Below are 16807 nucleotides of genomic sequence, written 5' to 3' on the forward strand. Positions count from 1 at the left end.
AAGGGTAGTCAAATGGTGGGTGACAGAGCGATTTGGAGGCGTTTTGTCTGCGGCCACCCTTTGCGGGATTAGGGCGTCGGGCTATAGAGAGATAGATAGAAGTGTATGTGTGATATGTGTGTCTGTGTCTGCAAATATGGTCGTTTCCACTAGCGTAAATGGAGAGTGTTTGTATATATATGATATGTATTCGTGTGTGTCTGCATGTACATACGTATATGTGTATGAATTGAAATCAAATTCTCCTTTTCCCTCCCTTGATGAGTTTGAAAACGATATGAAATATGAGAAATCAGGATGAGTTTTTCCTGTCCTAGCTTTCACAGATTTCACTCTTATTATCTATCCACCTCACATGCCTAAGTGCCAGAAAATACACACACACACACACACACACACACACACACACACACACACACACACCATTCACTTTATGAATTCAACTGCTTCCCTCTCAGCTTCAGTGGTATGGTATTGCGAGAAATCAGCACAAGCATACGGTCCTTGTCACCTCCAACTGCTGTGAAAGAATGGAGAACCGTATTATTGTGCTATTATGCCACTTAGTCACACGAAACAGGTTGCAAAAGGACAAAAAATCTCCTCCTAGTTAAAGTGAGGGAACTATAGATCAAAGCAACAAGAATCTTCAAACATTCCATCAGATTACAGGAGATGAGTCCGTTGGCTTTCATCTGACAAAGATCCGTGACGGTCTTTATGTTCAGTTGATGACCAGGTGTAGTTAGACTGGAGGTTATATCGCATTAGAAACCCAGGAGACTAGTTGTTGAAGGATAACCATGGCTTATTGAATTTCGTGAAAACACGGGTTATTAGTCACATTGTAAGATTGACCCAGTTCCGTCAGGCGAAAACTAACCGACTATAATTCTTATGTTTTACGTGTGCAGTTACCAAACTCACGCCATTGTGTTTTTTGGCTCACAGTGAAGGACGGATGGAAAATAAGGGGGACGGGGAAAATGAGGGGTGGGAAAGGGGTTGTGCCTACGTCGCTTGTCAATAGCCTCTTTCCCGGTGGAAAAAGAGAGAGAGAGAGAGAGAGAGGAGAACTATGCCTTCCTTGCCTTCTGATGTCACTCCTGATGCATAATTCAAGTCTGCAGTGCCAGTTTTTGTTGCAGTTGTCGTTGTTACCCCAGCTGCTCATCTGAAACGTTATCCTAGTAGACTGAAGCTGAAGATCCTCTTCCTTCAGTCCACGAACATTTTTTTTTTTTTTTTTTTCAATGGATGGGGAAGTAGTTAAGAGAAGTTTTTATAACGAAACAGTGGAGCAGCCTCGTTGTTAAGTCCCAATAGTACAGAAGAACTTACCTAAGCTTATTAAAATCGCCTGGTGTGTACAAGAATAAATTGAATAAGTCGCCACGGACTGAAGATGTAAATGTTACGAACCTTCCAGAATCTATATAATTATACCATTTCTTACTTTAACTTAGCCCACGTTTTCGATCATGTGCAGCTTATTTCACAAGTCAGTGGCAGAAAAAATGACAATGCAACGGTTTCAAATCCTTTCCTTATCACTTCTACGTGACTACCAAACTTTTCTAGTATTAAATTTATCAATCGTTACAGCTTAACACTCAAGATGTAAAGGAAGGCAGTTTTAGGCGAAGTAAGAGCAAAAAGGGTACATTAAGTCTTTTTAGGCAGCCCCTTAGGTCATTGTGTCGAGTGTTTTCGTTCATCCCAGATTCAGTAGCCCCAGTCTCACTCTTACATCATTACGTGTGTCCTAGATCTCTTAGAGTTTATTACGTGTTATGAGTCTATACTAATTAAGTGTTTTTTGGCAGCCCGTCCATTTTCAGCCCATAAAGTCATTGTGTGGGGTGTTTTTGCCCATCCCGGCTCTGTGCCCAGATTCAATAGCCCCAGTAGCCTATCATGGCGGGTGCCATGGCTCTGTCAGAGGATTTATTGTCTGTCATGAATCTATAATAAGTGTCCTTTTGGCTGACCATCGCGTCAATGTATCAGGTGTTTTTGGCCATTCCAGCCCTGTCTCAAGACTCAACAGCACCTGTCAGACGCCTAGCATAGCATGTCATGGGTGTCATGGATCTGCCAGAAGGTTTCATTGGCTGTCATGAGAGAGGGGACATCTGTGCTGACGGAAAAAAGTCAGCCACATCAGTCCGTCAGTCAGTCCGTTCCGTACGATTGTTTTGAAGGGTTAGTTATTTCACACCACATCATAATTGACGTCAAATCAGAGTCCGTGACAGATTTACAGGACTTGAAAATAAAATGCTTCACATACACGATTGGGGGACCAAGGAGGAGGCCGGTGATGAGATGGAGGGATCGATGGAGTGGTATAAGACAGGCGAAGGTGTGAAACGATGACAGGGGCAGCCTGATTTTGGAGGACAGCGTGACACGAACGCGATTCGTTTGTGTCCACCCTTTCCAGGATTAAGACGTCTGGCTGTAGACAGATGGGGGGTAGGTGGATTATATATATATATATATATATATATATATATATATATATATATATATATATATATATATATATATACAGTAACCTCTCAAATAACGCGAGGGTTAGGTTCCTGGAGAGGTCTCGTTAGTTAAAAACGCTTTTTTTTTAAACATAATTTGCCCATAAGAAACAATGGTAATACTGGGGGTTACGTTCCTGGACTCTGGGAATGTCTACCCATTTGGGGAGTTATGCTACTCTAAACTTTTAAGCAACAATATTAATTTGAAGGAAAATCCACGTAAAAAACAAAAACAGTATATCTGGGGAGAAATAAACAACATTTGAGCCCTAGTGGGCCGAAGCGTTGTTTACTTCTCCCCAAATACATACTGTTTTCGTTTTTTTACTTGGATTCTCTTTGAATTCTGCTTCATTCACGGCATTCTGAAAGTTCCTCAACATTATTAATGCATTAATAGGTCATAAAAACACTACAGTATAAGCAACATTTTCATTACAGTAAGTAGGTCACAAACAATAACAATACACAGCCTCAATTCGTCTATGCATCACTCGTCGTCTGCTGCTGTCCCTCCTTACCCCGCTACCCCACTTCCCGCCGCTCCCCACCCTAAATCTGTTGTTCCTACTCGCTCTGCTGTCCTTCCTCTTCCTCTTCCTCTGACTCCCGTGCTACTGGTGATGAAGATAACTCCCTTAAGTTTTCTGTCTTCTTCATAAAGAACTGCTCTATCTTGGTCTGAGTGGTTTTCTTCTTTCTGTTCTACAGCATCAAGTTGTAACAATTAAGATCTACCATCACTTTCCTGCCAAATTTTGTCCGAAAATGAGCCAAATTGCTCAGAATGGGGCCAAACTTCATTTTCGAATATTATCGTTCCAATAAAACCAATTTAAGCAACAGACAAATGAAAAATTGTATATATGCATAAACTGCCACACACGATCTATCAGCTCAGGACTGTCCAAGGCGCGTGCGGCTAATTTGAAACCATCACGTACGTGTAAAGTCGCGTTAAATCAGAAACCCTTTTTAGTTAAACATATCTCCTTAAATATTTGCTAGTGTTAAAATGAAAACGCGTTTTTTAAACTCGTGTTAGTTGAGAGGTAACTGTATATATATATATATATATATATATATATATATATATATATATATATATATATATATATATATATATATATATATATATATATATATATATATATGAGAGAGAGACTACCATTATGAAAATCCCATGAACTTATCGACACAACTGGACCCCCATTCATAATGTTGCAGTTCTAAAAGGAAACTGAATAGTCGAATATCCATCAGCAGGTTTATATGAGCAAAATTACGAATAGTTTTACGTGAGTAAACCATAACATTTAACAAAAGTTCACAGAGTGGAGCTTTGACTGTGAAGAGAAAATTTTGCAGAGTTAGTTAACTCTCCCTGGCTCCTGTGGCTCATTATCAGCCGAACCCACTTGCTTATACCCAGTTTACTTTAACCAGGCGTAAAATTGGCCCTTGTCGCCTTCAGTGCTAAACAATAACAAGATATTAACACGGATATGATGAAAGTCGAAAAGGAGTGATATGGAAAGAATTTTGGGTGGTAGGTATTTATTGTCTTACTCTGCCACTGAGATACGAGAAATAATCTGTAAAATGAAGAATATCTCCAGGTTAAAGTGAATGAACTATATTCAGTATACTGAATCTCCTGTGACTCACTCTCAACTGAATACAGGGTGTTAGCTGGAGTAAAGTGCTTGTCTCTAGTATGGTAGTGGAATGGTGACAGTATTATATCTCGCTTGAACTCTCTCTCTCTCTCTCTCTCTCTCTCTCTCTCTCTCTCTCTCTCACACACACACACACACACACACAATCCGACTGGTAATTTATGTCAGTGTATCTGTGATGAGTAGCTTTTTGTTGTGTTGTACTGTGTATGTGTCCTATTGTGTTCTTCTATTGGTTTGCGTGTTAAATTGTATTCGGAAGCGTATATCAAGGTGTTTTTATTTTGTTAAATGTTGTACGTTTGTGTTGAGTTACTCTTTTGTGATTCCTAGCACGTTCTTCACTCACATCAGTTTGTGTATTTCTCTAAACACACACACACACACACACACACACACACACACACACACACACACACACACACACACACACACACACACACACACACACACGTGCTAAATTCTGCACACGGTCTTAATGGAAGTCCTTTTTCGTCACTGATTTCAACGGTTATTGTTGGTTGATTTTCACCTGAGAAAAATCCCTACCCCATGCAGCCCAATTCATGATCAGGTGTTGTAGAACTTGACGGTCTTTTGACTGTTAACCAATGAGACTCATTCTTACCTCATAACCACTATTAATCTTATCGAATTTTATGAGGTCAGAAATTAGTATTAAAGTTCAGTGTGGCCCAGTTCTGTCAGATAAAACCAACCGATTACGGTATATTACTTTGCATTTGGATTTCCATTTAGGTCGGATATTTCTTGTTCCTGTGAATTAGTAATATACATACATACATACATATATATATATATATATATATATATGCATCAATCAATCAATCACTTCCTGTGGCACCCCTCGGGATGCACAGGGCCTCGATGAACTCTCTCCACCAATATTTGTCTTTTGCCATCTCCTTCAGGTCCCACCAACACTCCTCTCCTGCTTCTCTTTTCATTGTTCTCAACCAGGTTTCCCTCGGCCTACCTCTGCCTCTTCTTCCTTTAGCAGTCCTCTCTGGCACATCCTGTATTAAACTGTTTTCTTTTCTATATATGTGCCCCAGCCACTTCCAGCGAGACAGTCTCACATATTCATCAACTGGTTCCACTCTCGTAATATCCCTTACTCTTTCATTTGTAACTCTGTCTTGCCACTTTATCCCAAGAATCCTTCTCAGTATTTTATTCTCAAATCCTAATACTTTCTGATCTGTTGCTATTGCACTGTACCACGACTCATACCCATAATTTAAAAAAATTGGTCTAACCATGGACTTGTAAATTTTTACTTTAGTATGTACCGAAAGCATATTATTATTCCAAACAGATTTCAACATTCCAACAGCTCGCCAAGCCTATCTAATCCTCTCGTCAATTTCACTGTTTAATGATCCATTAGATGATAAAATCGTTCCCAGATATTTAATATTTTCCACATTCTTCACCACTTCATTCCCAATTACACAATCGATTTGGTTCTCCACGTTCATATTAATAATTTCAGTCTTTCCACAATTTATTACCAATCCCACTTTTTCTCCCTCCTCCACCAGACAATCAAGCACCCTCTGCATCACGTAAATACTTCCGCAAATCAGTACAATATCATCAGCATAGTCCAAATCCATCAGCTTCTAATTTTCATTCCAGTTAATTCCTGCACCTGTTCTCCTTACAACCTTCCTCATAACATAATCCATAACCAAAACAAACAGCAATGGCGAAAGAACTCCTCCTTGAATCACTCCTGACCTAACTTCAAATGGATCACTCAAAGAACCACCCACCATTACCTTACAAAAAGTACCTTCATGCAGTCTTCTAATAATATTTACAAACTTTTCTGGTATACCATAGAATCTCATAATTTTCAACATAGTTCCACGTGAAACACTATCAAAAACCCCTTGTCAAAATCAACAAAACACATACTAAGTGGCATTTTCATCTCATTAGCTTGTTGCATCAGATGCCTTACAATAAAAATCTGATCATTACAACCTCGACCCTTTCTAAATCCCGCTTGTTCTTCTCTTAAAATATTATCAATTACTGGCTCTATTCTGTTCAATAAGTTTTTGGAAAAGACTTGCCAAAGTTATCCCTCTCCATTTTCCACACACGATTAATTTTTTTTTTTTCTTTCTTTTTTTTTTGGTATTTTTTTATAATCACTCCATTTTTCCACTCTTCTGGAACTCCACCATTATCCCAGGCCACATTAAAAAGGTTCAAAAGAGCATTCATCAACTCATCATTTTGCACCTTATGCATTTCAGGAAATATTCCATCTTCTCCTGGGGCCTTAAAATTCTTTAACTCCTTTATAGATTTTTCTACCTCTTCCAAGGTTATATCCCCTGTTCCTATCTGCAAATCTCTCTCGCCTGGCAAAATGTCCTCTTCACCTGGGATTGGTCTATTTAGAACAGATTCAAAATGCTCTTTCCACCTTCCTTTTACGAGTATATCCAAATCTTTAGTCATCAAGTTACCATTTCTATCTCGTACAGGTATTTCCTTCCTTCTCTTTTCAGTCCCAGTTAACTCTTTTATGTCCTGATACGCTGCTTTTGTGCTCTGACCGTCATTTTTACTTAATTTAATTTCTGTCTCTCTTGCCTTTTCATCATACAGCCTCCTCTTATCACGTCTAACGAGTCTTTTTACTTCAGAATGTAAACTTCAGTACTTTGCTCTAAGTACTTCAACTACCTGGCCATCAACATGTTGTTCTTCACTTCTTAACCTCGCCCCTTTCCTTTTCTGAATTGCATTCTATGTTTCATCTGACAGTCACTTTTTCCTTCTCGGTTTTCCCTTTTTCTTAACAGTAACCATAGCACTCTCATGCAAAACCTCTTTTACCTCTCTCCACATTTGATTAATATCATTGTCTTTAGATTCCATCAAAGTCTGCAGGACTAGAAACCTGTTCCTACATTCCCACCGAAACTTTTCCTTTGTGTTCTCATCATTTCTCAACTCATCAAAATCATAATTATTACCTCCTGTACAATTACCATTAACGTTTCTCTTAAGTTTTATTTTAATCTTTGACACAACACGTTGATGATCACTACCTATATCTGTCCCCCTCCTTACGCAAACGTCTTGCAAATAACTCCTATGCCTTCTGCTAATTGCAATGTGGTCAGTCTGGTTACAATAATTACCACACGGTAAAAGCAAGTAGTTTTATGTATCTTTCTATGCTCAAAGATAATTCCACCAATCAAAAGGTTATTTGCCAAACAAAAGCTTCCAAATTGCACCCCATTTTCGTTCCACCCTTCCTACCCATACAATCTTCAAAGCCATCCCTACTACTGCCAACAATCGCATTAAAATCACCAATGCAAACTAACGCATCATGTCTTGCCACTCTATTCACTACATCCTGTAGCTTCTCATAAAAGTCATCCATCATTTCATCAGCAGCCTCATTTGTCGGAGCGTACCCTACAACCATACTGATATTACCATGGTCAGATTTTAAACGAGCATAAAGCAAGCGCTCATTAATTGGTTCAAACTCACATACTGCCTTACAAGCATTTCTACTCAGCAGTGAACCTACACCTTGGTAATGATTTCCATTACTCCTACCAGCAACCAACAAAGTAATACCATCTTCCAAATTCATTTGGTCAACTCCAAACAACCTTGTTTCTGTAAGAGCACAAATATCTATATTGTATTCCTTGAGCACTGAAATAAGTTCTTCCATTTTACCAGCCTGATTGAGAGTTCGGACGTTCCAATTTCCTATTCTTAAGGTTCTATTTGGATGTATAAACTTATTCCTACACCGTGGGATTCTTAGCACCCCCTGCCCACTTAAGTGCTGCACGGAACTGAGGGCCATTGCTTCGTAACCAGAGTTCATCAAGATTTCTTAGGCAGAAAAATATTATACCCTGGAGCCAATGCCAGTGGCTCGCAGGAACCAGACAGTGGAGAGAGGAAATTAACTAAATGAAAGTAAAATGCAGAGGGTTTGGACCGACAAAATACAAAGGAAATAGACACAGCAAAAAGAAGTAGATAAAAGTGTCCTTTTTAGTCGCCTCTTACGACAAGCAGGGAATACTGGGGAAGTATTCTATCCCCCCTTCCCCAGGGGGATATATATATATATATATATATATATATATATATATATATATATATATATATATATATATATATATATATATATATATATATATATATATATATATATATATATATATATATATATATATATATATATATATATATATATATATATATATACTGTATATATATACTGTATATATATATATATATATATATATATATATATATATATATATATATATATATATATATATATATATATATACTGTATATATATATATATATATATATATATATATATATATATATATATATATATATATATATATATATATATATATATATACTGTATATATATATATATATATATATATATATATATATATATATATATATATATATATATATATATATATATATATATATATATCTCATCATCATCATCATCATCATCATGACCTCCTTTCCCACCCAAGTGCAGGGTGAGGAGTAGCAATGTCCAGACAGCCCAAAATTGCCCAATCCAATGGGTCACGCTTCCATTCACTCATCATTCAAGCCTCCGGAATCCTGGCTCTATCGGATACGCCAAAAACATTCACCACATTCTGTAGCTTCACATAATCGTATCCGACAGAGTCAATCCAGATGCTGCCACGTTAAAAAGGGTTGCCAAAAATCCCTGATCATGCACTTCTCCTCAAAATTCATCCAGCCAGCTCGATCTCCTGTCAGTTCCCTAGCCTCACCGACTTCCAAACCTCTCTTCCTCACACGTTCATCCACCATATCTCTCCACCTTCTCCTTGGCCTACCTCGCCTCCTCTCTCCTTCGAATTCGCTCAGATATACCTTCTTCACCACTCTATTGTTATCCATTCTCTCCACATGACCATACCATCTCAGTACACTCTCTTCATTTCTGATGTCCACCGACTTCCTCACTCCGCATCTTCCACGAATCACATTATTTCGTATCCTATCCACCTTCTGTACTCCACATACATTCCTCAGCAGTCCCATCTCCACTGCTCTTACTCTTGACTTTTCATTTTCATGCCACACCATAGTCTCACATCCATATGTTAAAGTTGGCACTAACACTCCTTCGTGTAAGCCTCGTGCAGCTGCAACACTCAAGCCTCTGTTTCTTATGAGGGCCTTCATTGCACCAGCTACTTTTCTTCCTTGTGTCACTCTACTTTCAACTTCTTTTGCACATTTTCCTCTCTTCTTTATCACTGTACCCAGGTATTTGAACTCTCTCACCAATTCCAGTCTCTCTCCATTCACTGTTACATTGCACTGGGAGTTACCTTCTCTCTCAATAACCATCACTTTACTCTTTTCTACATTTACTCTCAGGAAATGACGCTTACAGTTATCAGCAAAACTCTGCACTAGCCTACCAAGTTCTTGTCCGGTACTTGCAAGCAGTACTGCATCGTCAGCATACAACAAATTTGAGATATTCCATCCTTCACCATTCATTACCAATGCCATCCCTCTCTTCATTACTCTTGTTTTCACTTCTCTCATCACCCCATCCATATATACATTGAACAACCATGGGGACATCACACAACCTTGTCGCACGCCCACACTGATCGTGAACCATTCACTTAGATACCCATTAACCCTGACACATGCTTCACTACCGTCATAAAAACTCTTGACGGCACCTAGCAGCTTACCCTCTACACCGTACATTGCAAAACTTTCCTTCTCACAAGCCTTCTCTACTATCTGTCTCACTGCAAATATTTGGTCCACACATCCTCTGCCACTCCTAAAGCCACCCTTTTCATCACTCACTAGGACTTCTGATATCTCTCTTAGTTTCTCTATAATAATTCTTCCATATACCTTCCCTACCACACTCAGTAAGCTTATTCCACGATAATTCTTGCAATCACTTCGTTCACCTTTATTTTTGTACAGGGGCACAATCACAGCTTTTTTCCACTCTGCAGGCACTGTTTCACTCATCCATGCCTTCTTGCATATTTTCAACAAGCACTTCATTCCATTCTCTCCACTACATTTAAGCATCTCTACATACACCTCATCAACCCCAGCTGCTTTCCCATTTTTCAGCCGCTTCTGGGCACTCTTCACCTGTGCGAGTGTTACGTCTCCTGGCACTGCATTCCTTCTCTGTACACCCCCAGAACCAATCATGTTTACAGCTGCTCTGCTCTCTCAATCCCCATTCATCAGGCTTTCAAAATATTCTTTCCATCTGGTCCTTACTTCATCTCCATGGGTTAATAATCTACCACCTGCATCCTTCACACCATCCCATTTCTTTCCGCTTTCACTTCTGCATTTCCACACCTCTTTCCAGAATAACTTTCTATTCTTCCTAGATCCTCATTTATCTCCTTGTTTTTCCTCTTCACTAGTCTCGTTACGTGCTTCTTGCTCTCAGCATATTCAGTTCTTATTTCAGCTGAACCTCTGTCCTGTAACCACTTTAGCCACTTCTTCCTCTTATCCTCCACCGCTCTCTTTACCTCCTCATCCCACCATGCCATACCTTTCTTCTTTGTTACTCTTGCCACACCACACATTGCTTTAGCATTCCTAACTAAGCAATCCCTATATGCATTCCACAGTCTGTCCAGATCCATTTCATTCCAGTTCAGTAATTCTAACTCGTCCTCTACTTAGGTTCTGTATTCATCTGCCATTTCTTTGATTCTCAGCTTCTCAACTTTCATTATTTCTCCCTGACTGCTTCTCTCTTTTCTGATCCATCTCACTCCTCTCAGCTTGATCTTGCATACCACAATCATATGATCTGACAGACCTCCACATCGTCTTCTCACAGCCCTCGTATCAGCAACCATTCCCATCATTGACCTCTCTACGAGAACGTAATCAATCAGGCTTCTTTCAACACGATCCCCGTTCCCTCTATACCATGTATATTTATGGGCATCTCTGTGTTTGAAATACGAGTTACAAATGCACAACCTCCTCTTTTGACAAATATCCTTTAGTCTTTTCCCATTATCATTTTCTCATGGTACTCCATAACAATCCATTATGTCATCCTCAGGACCAGTGCCTACTCTTCCATTCATATCCCCCATCACAATGCTCCTGGGCATTCCTCCTACTACTTCACCCAGCTCATCCCAAAACCTGTCTTTCTCTCTCTCAGTCCTGTCCTCACACGGTGCATATGCTACAATCACTGCCACTTTCACCTTCTCAAACTTGAACTTGACATACATACACCTCGAGCTGACACATTTGTAGTCTCTCATTCCACTCTGCCACACCTCATTCATCAACAAGGCAACTCCTTCCTTGCATCTTCCTCGCCCATTCATTCCCAATCTTTCACATTTCACACCCTCCCACTCCTCCACTTCGCATCCTTTCATCTTCATTTCACACAATGCCATCACTGCATATCTCGCACTCTGAAACACATTCACCACTTCCACCTTTTTGCTCTCCTCATTCACACCTTTCACATTAAACATGGCCACGCGAGTCTGCCTACTTGGTTGGGGCCCTGGGCAGGTATTGGGCCCTCCAAAGTTCTCTGAAACAACTGCCATGATTAAATGATTTTGAATAGGATAATCTGGGGGACACTTAACCCTGCCAGAAACCCCGGTTATATGGTTACCACCCAGCATAGTAAATGGTTTCCTGAGTACAGGAAACCATTTGGCTTGTCACTCAGTGTAGAGATCATATGGCACCTCTATATTGAGTGAATGGATGATGGGTGTCCCCACCTACCATATATATATATATATATATACAGTAATCCCTGTACTTTCCGGACGCCCACTTTCCGGACTTCCCTACTTACCGGATATTGTGGACTTGGACCTTTGGAACCCAAAAATGGCCAAAAAAAGAAAAAATCCCCCCCAAATCCGAATTTTTTCCCACGTGTAATTTGAAATAGCCGCGCAGGGCCGAACAGCTGTTACACCACGGACCCTCACCCCTTCCTTCCTCCCTCCTCCCCCCTCCCCTGTCAGGGTTGCCATTTGGTATTTTTCAGTACCAAATGTGGGCCAATTTGGTCATGAAATATTCGTTTGGTAATGAATCAGAGTAATGCATTACCAAACGGATTTTTCACATGGCTGAGCCATTGGTGCTGGTGTTTGATAATGCGCCCTACCACAGCCAGTTGACAGAGGAGAGTCGCTGCCCCACCACCGCCACCAAGGAAGCAGAGTTGGTGAAATGGCTGGAGCACCGCAAGATCCCCTTCCCACCACACGCCACACGTCCTGAGCTACTGCAACTCTGGAAGAAGAACCGGCCAGAACCACAGTACACGGTCGATAATATCATCCGTGAATGGGGTCATGAAGTCGTCCAACTGCCCCCTGCACATCCAGAGCTTAATGCCATCGAGCAGGTGTGGGGCTGCATGTAGCGGCATGTGCGCTCCTCGTTGCAGCGGTTCACCTGGGCAGGTCTACAGGTCAGGGTAGAAGAAGCCAAACTTTGCACAACAAAGGAGGTGTGGGCAGGTGCGGTACGACAAGCCAGAGCCTTCGAAGACGAGTATTGGTCTTCTGACAACATACATGAAGGTGTGGACCCCGTCTGCATCACCATCGACAGTGATGACGAGGATGAGCTGATTCTTGATAGTGATGAAGATTAAAATATAATACATGCTCGATTATTTGCATTATTACTCCACCCATCATATATCCGCTTTCTATCTTTGTCTGAAATGACTTTTTAACACATGTTTGCAAGAACGCTGATCGTATGACACTGTCTTCCTATCGCCAGAAGTAATTTATTTATGTACTTCTCATTTGAATTTCATTTTACGTTCTTACTCTGCTCTTGAATCCCCGCTCCATTTCCACCCATATTCCTTTCCGACTCCTACCCAATTTCCTATAAATGATCAAGCCTCAGCTACCTCATCCCATTATACACACAACGTAGCCTGTGGGAAAGAGGGTCATATACAACCTTCAATGGATATACAATTACCCAACAAACCTCATACAGCACTTATGCAACAGCCAATTTCGCTGGAACAGCAATCACTATCGTTTGCAGAAAAAAAAAAAAAAACTACTATACGTTGCATATACTTTCGAGTTATCTGCCATTGTAGACAAGTAACATGTGTATGGCTTCATGTCTCATGTACAACGCAGTGAGAGAGAGAGAGAGAGAGAGAGAGAGAGAGAGAGAGAGAGAGAGAGAGAGAGAGAAGAAATGATAGAAGGAGGATGGGAGCGCGAGGGGGAAGGCGGGGATACGGGGTAGGAGGAAGGCAAGGAAGGAGGAAGGGGAAGACGGGAGTGGAGGGAGAGGTAGTGGAGTGATACATGTCACAACTACGTCACGTAAAACCTTCCCCTGTCCGAATGTCTACTCGGCTCTTGCCAGCTTCGCCTTCAAAGCCAAAAGTAAACTCCTTAATGAAACACACTTGGCAATGCACTGTAGTGCCATAAATTAGGGGACGGTGTCAAACAAGCTGTGCCATAATGTCATATTGATCCAACTGTTTGTTTAGAACATATTTGAGAAAAACGATGCCTCATAGGGTCTGAAATGGATAGTGGGAGAGACACAAGCTTTATTTATTTATTTATTTATTTACATTTTTATTTATCTGCGTAGCTGTTTATGTTTTATTATGAAATATATTCATAATATGAAAGTTTGCCTTGTAATTGATTCTTTCTCATTTGATTATTCCATTTCATTGACTGAGCTGGAGAGGGACACCTTCATGTGGTGGCACTGATATAACTGGGCTTTGGGGCTGCCCGGTTATACAAACTTCCCTTAACTCCCTCCCTGTTCCCCAGAAGGAGGATGGTGGACTGCAGGAGGCAACTAAAGCTAGTCCACTAAGTTCATATTTCAGATGAAACTGGGGCTACACCAACAACAACAACAACAATTACTACTATTAAACTACTACTACTACTAATACTTCTACCACTACTACTGCTACTACTAATACTGCCACTACTACTACTATTACTACTAATGCTACTTTTGTTGCTACTACTACTACTACTATGTACTGAACACTAGTGGTGGATTTTCTTAAAAGTCATTCCACTGTCTGATGTATTGCGCTATTATTTTTCTACCTCCCGACGATTTTATTCGGCTGAAGAGAGATTATAAGGATGGCAGTACTAGTAATAATAGTAGTAGTAGAGTGGTAGAAGTAGAACTAGTTGTAGTAGTTATTACTGGTGATGTTGTTTGGGTAGCAATAAGTTCATCTGAAATGAGAACCCAGTGGACTGCAGGCTGAAGTTGCACTCCTCGTGCGGCTCGCCATCCTCCTTCAAAAGGTTATAGGTAAGCAGGTGGGGGACGTTTGTATAACCGGGCAGCTTCATCACCCAGTTACGTCTTGTGCAACCAAGTGAAGGCGCCCCTTTCCCGCACCACACACAGTACATACAATAATATTGCAGAAAATAATCTTGGTCTTTCGAAGTTTACGGAGTGGATTGAGTTGGTATAAACAGATACTGAATACGGTCACTCTGAATTAGCACATCTGACAGGCGAATGAAGAAGTGCATATGTTGTGCTAATGTGAATGTGATTGAAAGTGCCCGAAGAAATACTCTGAGATGGTTTGGCCATGTGGAAAGAGAGTGAGAGAGAAAGAGAGAGAGAGAGAGTGTGTGTGTGTGTGTGTGTGTGTGTGTGTGTGTGTGCGTGTGCTAGAGAGAGGGGGGTTTAATGTCAGAGGACATGGTGACATGGAGGTGAGTTGTTTGTAGCCACCTTTAACTGTGACTATTCAGCAAGACATCTTAATCATACATACACAAACACACGCATTGCTTGAAGCACCATCAAGGCGTGCTAACATTCCCTCCAAATTAGCTACGTGGTCCAGCATCTTCGCAGTTTACCAGTCGCTCTACAACACAAACACATCACTTGCCTGATTCTCTTCTCCCAGACCTTGAGCCATATTTATAAATTTTTTAAGTTTAAGCTGTGTATAAGGCTGCTTGAATTCACGCTTCTCTTCACCTTACAGCCACCAGACACTTTACGGTCAAATTTAGAGCGAATATTCATGTGGAAGAAAGGACAAAGAAAATAGCCATGTGAGAAAATGGTTAAGTGTTGTGGAGGCTTGTTTATCGTAAGAAATGCCTAAGATATTTTATGGATACTAACTCCTTGGCTTTGTTGCTAGTCAGCCTAACAGACCCCCTCTCCCTCCCTCTCTCATTTATTCACTCACTCACTCTTTCACTAATTCCCTCACTCCTTCATTCCCTCTCTCTCTCTTCCTCTCCTTCCTCCCTCACTCATTCCCATGCTTCTTCCCTCATTCCCTCACGCCATCCCTCCGTCCGTTATTCACGCACTCATTCTTTTTTTTTTCCTTTGGTTAACTGAGAAGAAGAGGGAAAGAGATGGAAGAAACTAAAGTTATTACACCGACCATTTTTTGCTCCCTCCCCGCTGCAAGAAACGGCTAAATTTTTGGCAATTGAATGACAGGCTTACAGTGTGCAGCAGACAGCTGACTGCCTTATCTCAGAAAGATTACCATACCGAGTGCCAGTTGTTATGCGCTTCTGCCAAACCTCTCACTGTACGTGTACAGAGCTAGTGTGGCCTTGATAATTCTTTTCTAGATGATTGCGATATAGCTCCGTGAGGACTGCAATGCAGGAATGCAATCCAATCACAGCAGCGATCCCACTAGCAAGCCTATACTAAAAATATGTTTTTCATCCTTCAAAATCTGTAATGAGTGCACGTTACTCTGCTTCGATAGTGGTAGGAGGTGGCGACCATCATCAGCTCACTTGATGTTGTGCTGTCCACCACTTCCTTGAGTGAATCTACACTGAGTAACAAGCCTATTGGTTTTCCGTGATCCAGAAAGTCCTTTACAAAGCTGGATGGAAACCATATAACCAAATAACGGAATGATTTAGAGCTTTTTGTGTTGCCTCTGTTAATTGGGTGGAGAGACGCAAATGCATCGTCCACCCAGGAACCAAACCCCAATAATTTCTTGTGCTCCGCTGTGACGAGGAGCTGTCCACCGCAGGGGAATACTGGTACACTGCATGAGATGGCTTTGCAGGGGCGATTGCTTATCTGCGGTTGACAGGTCTGCTCGGCCAGGTAGACCGGGGTTACTCAACTGCTACTACTACTACTACCCTGCTAGGAGAGAAGGGAGGGGAAAGTAAAGGAGAGAGGGGAGGGGAGTGAAGGGGAGAAGAGGAGAAAGGAGAGGGAAATAGATGAAGAAAAGGGGGAGTAGAGGAAGAAGGAGGAGGAGGGGGAATAGAGGAGTACAAAGGAGTACAAATGACAGCAAACACTAATAGACCTAACGAGTTCTTTCGGAACTGTTTGTTACAGAGAGGACTATTAGTGTCATACCTAACTATATGTACTAAAGATAAGGATGGTGAGGTAGGGGAAGGGAGGGGAGGTGTAGGGGAGGCG

Source organism: Coenobita brevimanus, chromosome 18, assembly GCF_032717465.1.
Source record: "Coenobita brevimanus isolate Jiangsu-jjx chromosome 18, ASM3271746v2, whole genome shotgun sequence".
NCBI lineage: Eukaryota > Metazoa > Arthropoda > Malacostraca > Decapoda > Coenobitidae > Coenobita > Coenobita brevimanus.